We start from the raw sequence: 7,902 nt of genomic DNA on the forward strand, positions 1-7,902 counted from the left end.
CCTTCCGTCTGCCCCATCCACAAGGGACATCCAAGACCCCCACCCCCACCCCCAGCAAATGCCTGGAGTTTCAGATAGTACTATTTTTACAATGTTTTTTTTTTCTTATATACATACCTATGGCAAAGCTGAATTTATAAATTCACCATGGTAAGAGAGCCACAAAAATAACTAACAATAAAACATGACATAGTATATACTGTAGAAAAGGTTATGTGACTGTGATCTTTCTCTCAAAGTACCTTAGTCCCCTATTATATTAGAGTGATATTTTCAGACTATGGGTAACTAATTTCCCTCAAAGCAAAACCATAGCCAAGCGGGAAGTGAGTCTGCAGGGATGTGTGTACGTTTATACAAACGACTTTCCTGCCCACTGTCTGAGAGCACACGACCATGCAACTATGCAAATTTCAACATTTACTCCTCCTCCTTCTCACCCACAAGTCTGGAGCGCATGGGTCACCTCCCTGACAAGACCCATAAGCTTGCTCGTGGGCACATCTCCAGCTGTGGCAAGAGAGAGGCGTGCTCAAGCCTTGGAAATAGCAGAGGCAATGCATCCCAAAGGAGCCTTTCTTCCAACGTTCCATTTGTCTTCATTGTTAAGGGCCTGCCTAAGGCAGGTGCGTGCTGTCATTCCACTGACATCTTCGGGGAAATCTCCTTTCTATTTAAGACAGTGATCTTTAATGGAGGGGGCATGGCCACAGGTGATGGAAAAGTCAAAATAGAAGACTGGCTGGTGTTAGCATCAGGGCCTCCGAAGCCCAGAGTGTCACACAGGTGGGCCTCACAGACCTGTTGCCAGGGCAACAGCTGCCATATTACCAAAGTCCATTGGGCTCACCTCCCACCTTTACCTGCAGCCACTACTTCACTGTTTTCCCAGGATAAATTGGCATCTTCACAATCTATTACACTGATCTTCTCTATTTAGACTCTAGAGACAAGGGCTTATCAGAACGTAGTGGAATGAAAAGCTATAAACAAGTTCTATCATATTAATGAGGCCAACTAAAATAAATTATATTTTATCCTGTTTACTTTTCAATTATATTAAAATAATTACAGTTATATCTGGGCTCAATTTCTCTAAGACTTCCATGTGTTGAAAAGCATGTATTGCTGCACATACAGTGTATCCTGGTTGCTATGTTACTACTGTCACTGTGAGACATGTGGCATGACATCATTCTCCTCGCCCTTTAGAAACCCTCCTCTTATCCTCAACCCCTCCCTTGCCCTACAAGAATCAGGCAGTCAAGCTAATCCTGACCCTTCTTTGTCCTGCAAAATATGAAATCAGCTGTCTCAAAGGAATCCTGGTTTTATTTATGGGATAAATAAAATATTTATCCCATAAATAAAATATGGAGAACAATAACACAGACTAAAATTTTAATGCTAGGAATGAATGTATGTGTTGATTTTGGTTTCAGCTAGCTAAATTTTGTCAGAACCAGGAAAAGCATGTATTAAAAAGAACTCATTTTCTCAATTTAACAGATTCTATTATTGTCTTTAGTCCTTACTTTTATTAATAAAATATTTATTCTATTTTTAATTGTGTGCATGCATGTGACTGTGTGCACATGAAAGGAGTATGTGTTCTGAACGACTGAGCTATCTTTCCAGTCCTTATTGGGCCCATTCTTGTCATATTTAGTTTTGTTTTTGCAGCTCTGAATATCGAATCCAGGGTGTTGTATATTCTATACAAGCATTCTTTCACTGAGCTACATCTTCATCCCAGTGTGTATAGGTTTTGTTGATCTTCAAAGTGCTCTTTTATCTTGAACACACATCTATCTAAACAGATACGCTTTTGCCCACACTATAAAAAAACAGATACAATGTTGCCATCTCACAGGTGTCTGGTGCACTCTGCAGGTGCAAAACTGAGCCAGTTGCTGAAGAGCAGAGTAAGAAGTGGAACACGGGCTCTGGCCTCCAGGAATGTATATCGTTTTTACATATGTGCATGAAACAATACTGGATTGTGAGAACCATTGTTAGTCAGTACTTGAGAATATTACTAGCCAGACAATAGGGGAGGAGGTAGTTGAGAGACTAGTGTAGAGGAGAAAACATCTCTGAAGCTTGAGCTCTTTGGCTATCATTGAGCATGGCTGAATTCAGACAGCTGCCAAAGGGAGCCTTTATCATTAGAAATCACCTCATGTATAGCCCCAAAGCCTGAGAGTTATTAGGGCCTTAGGTGCCTGAAGATTGCATACAAAAGACACTAGGTCACAGTGAATTCAGAGCAAGATGAAGTAGGATTACTGTAGACCATTACATTGGGGTCAGGAACCCACTCCCTGTAGCTAGCAGAGGAGTCCAGGAGAGACTTGAGATCCTGTACCTGCCGTCTTTGATACTTTGAGAAATAATAGGAAGGTTTAGATTTTTCTTCTTGTCTAATTTACCTACCTTTCCTTCATACACTCCTCTAATATCCCTGCCCGACACATCAGCCTGGGTACTTCTGCCTTGGAAGGTCCTAGATCTGACATCATGTTCTGATTCTCCTGTTTCTACCCTTCCCAGCTCTGCTAGCAGAATTGATTTCTTCCATCTCTGATATGCTAACATTTCATTTTATTATTTTGTTCTACTAGGTATATATGTGTTTACAGATAAATATATAAATAATCTTATGTTTTAATATTATCACATTGTTTTTATTGTCTGCTTTTCTATAGGTGGTGGTCATCATAGACTCTCTCTGTGCCCACCTCTAGAATGTTCTAGAAGGTCTTGAAGGGGCTGATATCCATGCCTCATTGAGGACTGAATACTCACTCGTTTCTAATTCTCAGCCCTTTGATCAGCTGTGAGACTCTGTATTAACCATTACCCACTGCACAAAGAGGCTTCTTTAACCAAAGCTAAGGGTGAAGAGCCATTAACAGTCTTGCAAGTCCCAGCTGTGGCTCCTGCTCACTACAGTATAGCCTTCTAGTTAAGATATGCCCAATGCAACAGTAGTGTGACTGTTAAAAGGTAACCAGTCATTTTCTGATTGGCTCTGAGGGCTGTTCCACGGGGGAAATGTGTCTGATACTGTAAAACTGGCTAAAAGCCTGTGGCTTAGTCTATCACAGGTTCTATGTGGAAACCCACTACTAGTGTTTTGCTAAATGGAGATACATATATACATATATATGTACATATATATATATGTGTGTGTGTGTGTAGTCAGATTGTCTTCTGAGTAATGATTACATCAAATGGACTAGTGCTGATTTCAGCCTTGTTCAAAGCAACTTCTTTTTACTGCTTTTTTTCTGGAATATTAAACAATGATCAATGGTGTTCAATGTCTCAGGTTGTAACAACATCAGAAAACAAAGAAAATGGAAGACTATTTAAAAAGAAATATCTAAAAGAGCTTTCAGAGAATGAGACTCATTCAAAAATTGCTTCTTTTTCTCTTTGTATATTTGTCTCTGATTTAAAATCCCAAACCATGCAAAATGGCACACAAAACAAAGTGAAAACACATTTCAGTTTCTTTTGCCCAGGGATGACCACCTCCAGGCTTTTGAGGCTTTTCTTCCCTAGACCCAGACTACAGATTCTCACATGACGCCACTCAGACACTGTAAGAAGTGCCCTACATATGCCCTCTTGCACACACACACATGCACGTGCACACACACAGTCACACTCACACACTCACACACATGCATGTACGCATGCACACACACACTCATACACACATGCACACACACACACATGCACACACACTCACATACACACACGCACACACACACGTGCACACACACAGGCACAGACACATACAATGCACACATATGCACACACACATGCCCACATGTACTCATGCATGCTTAAAATCAGTAAGTATTCCATCTTACAGGTTTGAAACAATACATTAAATCAAGGCTGTTTTGAGGGGTGTTTAATGGTTCACCATTATAAATAATTTTGTAAAGAATGACCTTGATCACATATTTTTGGATTTTATTTAAATTTTTTTCTTAATAATTTTTAAGTAACTTGTTTTCAATAGAATTTGTTCATTCTACTTATTCTTTCTTTCCCATTTTTTTTTCATGATTTTGGTTTGTTTGTTTAAGATGGGGCTTTGCTATGTCTCTGGCTGTCCTGGAACTCACTATGTAGACCAGGTTAGTCTTGAACTCAGAGATTTGCCTGTCTTTGCTTCCCAAATGATGGTATTAGAGGCATGCATCACTACATCTGGCTATCCTTATTTTTCTTAAGACACAGAGGAGCTCTTCCTTCTGGATGACAGTCTTTTATTCCATATTTCAATATTTGCCTTTTCTATTACCACTGAACCGTATTTAGGCTTAAATTTAAAATTTTAGGGTATCTTCCATAGTTCACCTCTAACAAAATCTCATGTGTCTTGCTCTCAGTGCTCCTCAAAGCCGAGACACTTCCTTATTTTTATTATTATTATTATTATTATTATTATTATTATTATTATTATTATTATTATTATTGATTCTTTTTCTCTTTTCTATCCATACCATAGTTTTGGGAAGGAAGGTTTTGGGAACCTGCATCCCCATCTTGCCCCCCCAACTTTCCAAAGTGTCTGGACCTGTTATTGAAAGTAAATCACTTTACTAGCGATTCTCCAAACTCTAAAATTATTCTACAGAGACACTTAGAGGATCCCTTACGGTTATGATAAATTCATTTATTATCCAACTAAGTATCCTTGTTACTTAGCATTAAATTTGTCTGTGATGAGGTTGGTGAACCCATTGAAGTGAAAATTTCTGGTTTCTTTGGAGATTCAGTTGTATCATGTAATGTTTTTCTGGAAACTCTTATGAGAGGATGTTTTTGCAGAAGCAGACATGTGGGAGGACATGTTTTGCTGAGAACAAACATGTGCTGTTTTCTAGAAGCTGCCTGGGAGAAGGGTGTGTGATGTTTTGCTGGAGTGGATGCTTGGAAAGGTGTAAATATAACCCATTAGACAGTGGATGACGTTTTGTGGTACTGGTGCGCCTTAACACTCTTTCCTGGTCATCATTTATCATGATGTCAGAGAGAGAAATGCCACCAAAGAACTTCTGGTGGTGTTCTGGCGGCTTTTTGCCACTTCCTCAGGCTCAGGCTGATTGGTGGAGCCTTGCAGTTTCTTCTGGACCGACCTACTGTTGCTGATTCATGAGTGGTTTTTGTGAGTGGATCAGGCAGCCGCTGCTGATTCAAGTGAGCTAAGCTGCTGATATCCTCACAATGCAGACTGGATTCGCTCCAAAGAACTATTTCTAAACAGGTCCACAACCTCCTTTGCTCTGTTAACCCTTCCTTTCCACTACTTCTGGTGGGTGGTGGGCTAGAAGGGAGGTTAAAGCATTTAGGAATCTGTATTAAAAGTAGGTTTTGAAAAATATAAGCCCACAACCCGTTCTTGATTAGTAGGCAGAATGAGCAATCCCTTGGGCATGGTAGACTGGGGAAGCTTGGGTATTTCCTGCCTCGGGCTCTGGCTCCCATCTCTGTGGTAGGGACACCGATAATGGCTCCTTGCTGGCCTATCAGCATAAATTATGTAGCAGACTAGTTATCCAGCAGGCCTCCCACCCACTCTGCCTAAGACTGGTCCTTCTGTGGAAGGCAGGAAGTGGGAGGCAGCATGAGGCGTGGCCTTTCCTCATTAAGGAGGGGAGATGTCTGGGGAAAGCAAATGAGTTGAACAGATAGTTTTGCTTCTTCTTTTTTTTTTTTTTGAAAGGACTTCATTATATAGAACAATTTAAGGAAGGTTAAGTTTAGTGGTTGGATGTCAAAGACACTTTGTAGGTTTACTTATATTTGAAACTTTGTTGCTAACTCATATAGTTCTAAACTTGATTTCCTTAAAGATTATTGCCTTTTATTTATTTACTTTGTGTACGCATGTGTGTGTGCCCCTATGTGTGTACACAGGGACAGAGCGCATGTGTATAAGTGAGTGTACAGGGCAGCGATTACCTCCCTTGTTGGTGCTTGGATGCTGTCCGCCTTAGTTTTGAGACAGGGTCTGTCAGTGGGACCTGGGCCTCACTAGTTAGGTTAGGCTGGCAGGCCAGTGCACCAACCCAATAAATGTATCTGTGCCTGCCTCCCCAGGCTCACAAGGACAGCTACGATGCTTGCCTTTTTTATGTTGTATTGAGGAAGGAACCAGAGCCTCACCTTGGGAGACTAGCAGATGTCAGCTGGGCTTTCTGCTCAGCCTCTAATGCTAAGCTTTCTCTGGTTTCCCTTTGGACACTGTTGCTATTGGATACATTGTTAATCTCCACACTAAGGCAAAGTAGGACCGACATGTGTAAACACTGTGTTCCCAGCGCTCTGGAGACTGGAACAGAAGGAACGGAAGTTGTTGGGTAGCTTGGACCGCAGTAGCAAGACCTTGTCTCCTGAAACCAAAAACAAACAAAGCAAAATAAAATGTAAAGATAAAGGCAAAGTAGAAAGGTGCAGAAACAACCCTGCATAAGAAAACCTTTCTGTTTCTAAAATCTTAAACTCATAATAAAGGAGCAGAAATTTGATCACGATAGGTCAAAATGAGACTGACTCTCACCCAATGAGATCTTGTGAGTTTTTCTTGGTCCGTTTGTGTTTTGGGCTTCCTTTGCACCAACGAATGCTTGGGAGGTGTGTTGGTTGTGAGGTCCAGGAATAGATTTTTATGCTTTGAATTCCTATACAGTAGTCATAATTTATTGACTCTAAGATATAGTTGATTACATAATGTGTCATTATCTTATGTTTTACCAAGAATTCTGATCTGCTTGAAATGATATAGGAGTACCTATATTCCAATAAGGTTAATATGGTTTTTTTTAAATATCTTAGAATCAGTGAGATGGGATTTTTTTTTCAACACACAGAAAAAAAAGAAAATTGATATTTTTAGCAGGCAGGGTTTATTTTTTACATAAATTATGTTTATTTTTTTATTTTTAACTATGTGTACATATATGTGCCTGTCTGGGGAGTTATGTTTGTGAGTACAGTGCCTGCAGAAGCCAGCAGATGCCTAGGGAGTTACAGGCATTTGTGAATTGCCTGAGGTGGGTACTGGGCCCTCTGAAAGAGCACTGGCTACTTACTCTTAACAGAACCAACTCTCTATACCTTTTTCTTTATCTGAAATATTTAACAGTGTGTAAAACACAAATATCCCTACTTTAAAACTCTAAAGAGTTGTGAAATAAAAATATTCCTCCTTTAAAATTGTATTTATGGAGTTGGAAGTGTGGTTCACGGGTGAAGTGCTTGCTTAGTACACACAAGGCCATAGGTTCAATCCCGACGTTATATTAAACAAAACAAAACAAAACAAAACCTATCCCCCAAGTATGGTATTTCCAAAAACAAATCTTCCCCTATTGTGTTTTAAAAGAATTTCTAGTGTTTTACTTTTTCTTCCCTGAGTAAAGCTATGTAGTCTTTGCTTCCCTGCCCCCACCAAGGGACCCGGAGATTCCCTACTAATACCTTCTGCTGACCCCGCCCCCCGCACGCCCCGCACGCCCCGCACGCCAATGTATGGGGAGCTAATAACACCAACACCTGCTGCAGGCTTCTCAGCAGAAGCCTCTCGTTTTCAGGGGAAGGTTCCGAAAGGTTCCTCTACTCTGCAGAAGTGGATTGCATCACCTAGCATCGTCCCTGAGTTAAAGCTCCGCCCCACTCGACACATTGCTGCCCATGCCAGATATCTGACCTCCTCCACCTCCCCTGTTCTCTGGGTTTTGTTAGTGGCCTCTTGCTTCCAGATTTATGGAATTCTACCCGAGCAGCTTATGATTAACACTGTCGGAGCTATGCAGAGGTCACGGTGGTCTGTCGGGGGTGGGGGTGGGAGGTGGGGTGGGGCTATGTACAAAGGAC

The 7,902-nt window shown here is 40.9% G+C and overlaps 1 protein-coding gene across 2 annotated transcripts in view; it reads left to right on the forward strand.

Annotated features, from left to right (window-relative positions):
* Nucleotides 1–7,902, forward strand: part of Scml4 (Scm polycomb group protein like 4) — a 100,062-nt gene that overhangs the window by 44,446 nt on the left and 47,714 nt on the right. Inside the window, exon 1 of one of the 2 annotated variants that reach the window (XM_031347643.1) lies at nt 7,691–7,852. The exons of the other annotated variant lie outside the window; for it this stretch is intronic. The gene's annotated coding sequence lies outside the window, so the exon portion shown is untranslated. Of the gene's footprint in view, nt 1–7,690; nt 7,853–7,902 lie in introns of those variants that run through there. 2 annotated transcript variants of the gene reach the window in all.

Source organism: Mastomys coucha, unplaced genomic scaffold (assembly GCF_008632895.1).
Source record: "Mastomys coucha isolate ucsf_1 unplaced genomic scaffold, UCSF_Mcou_1 pScaffold3, whole genome shotgun sequence".
Classification (NCBI taxonomy): Eukaryota; Metazoa; Chordata; class Mammalia; order Rodentia; family Muridae; genus Mastomys; species Mastomys coucha.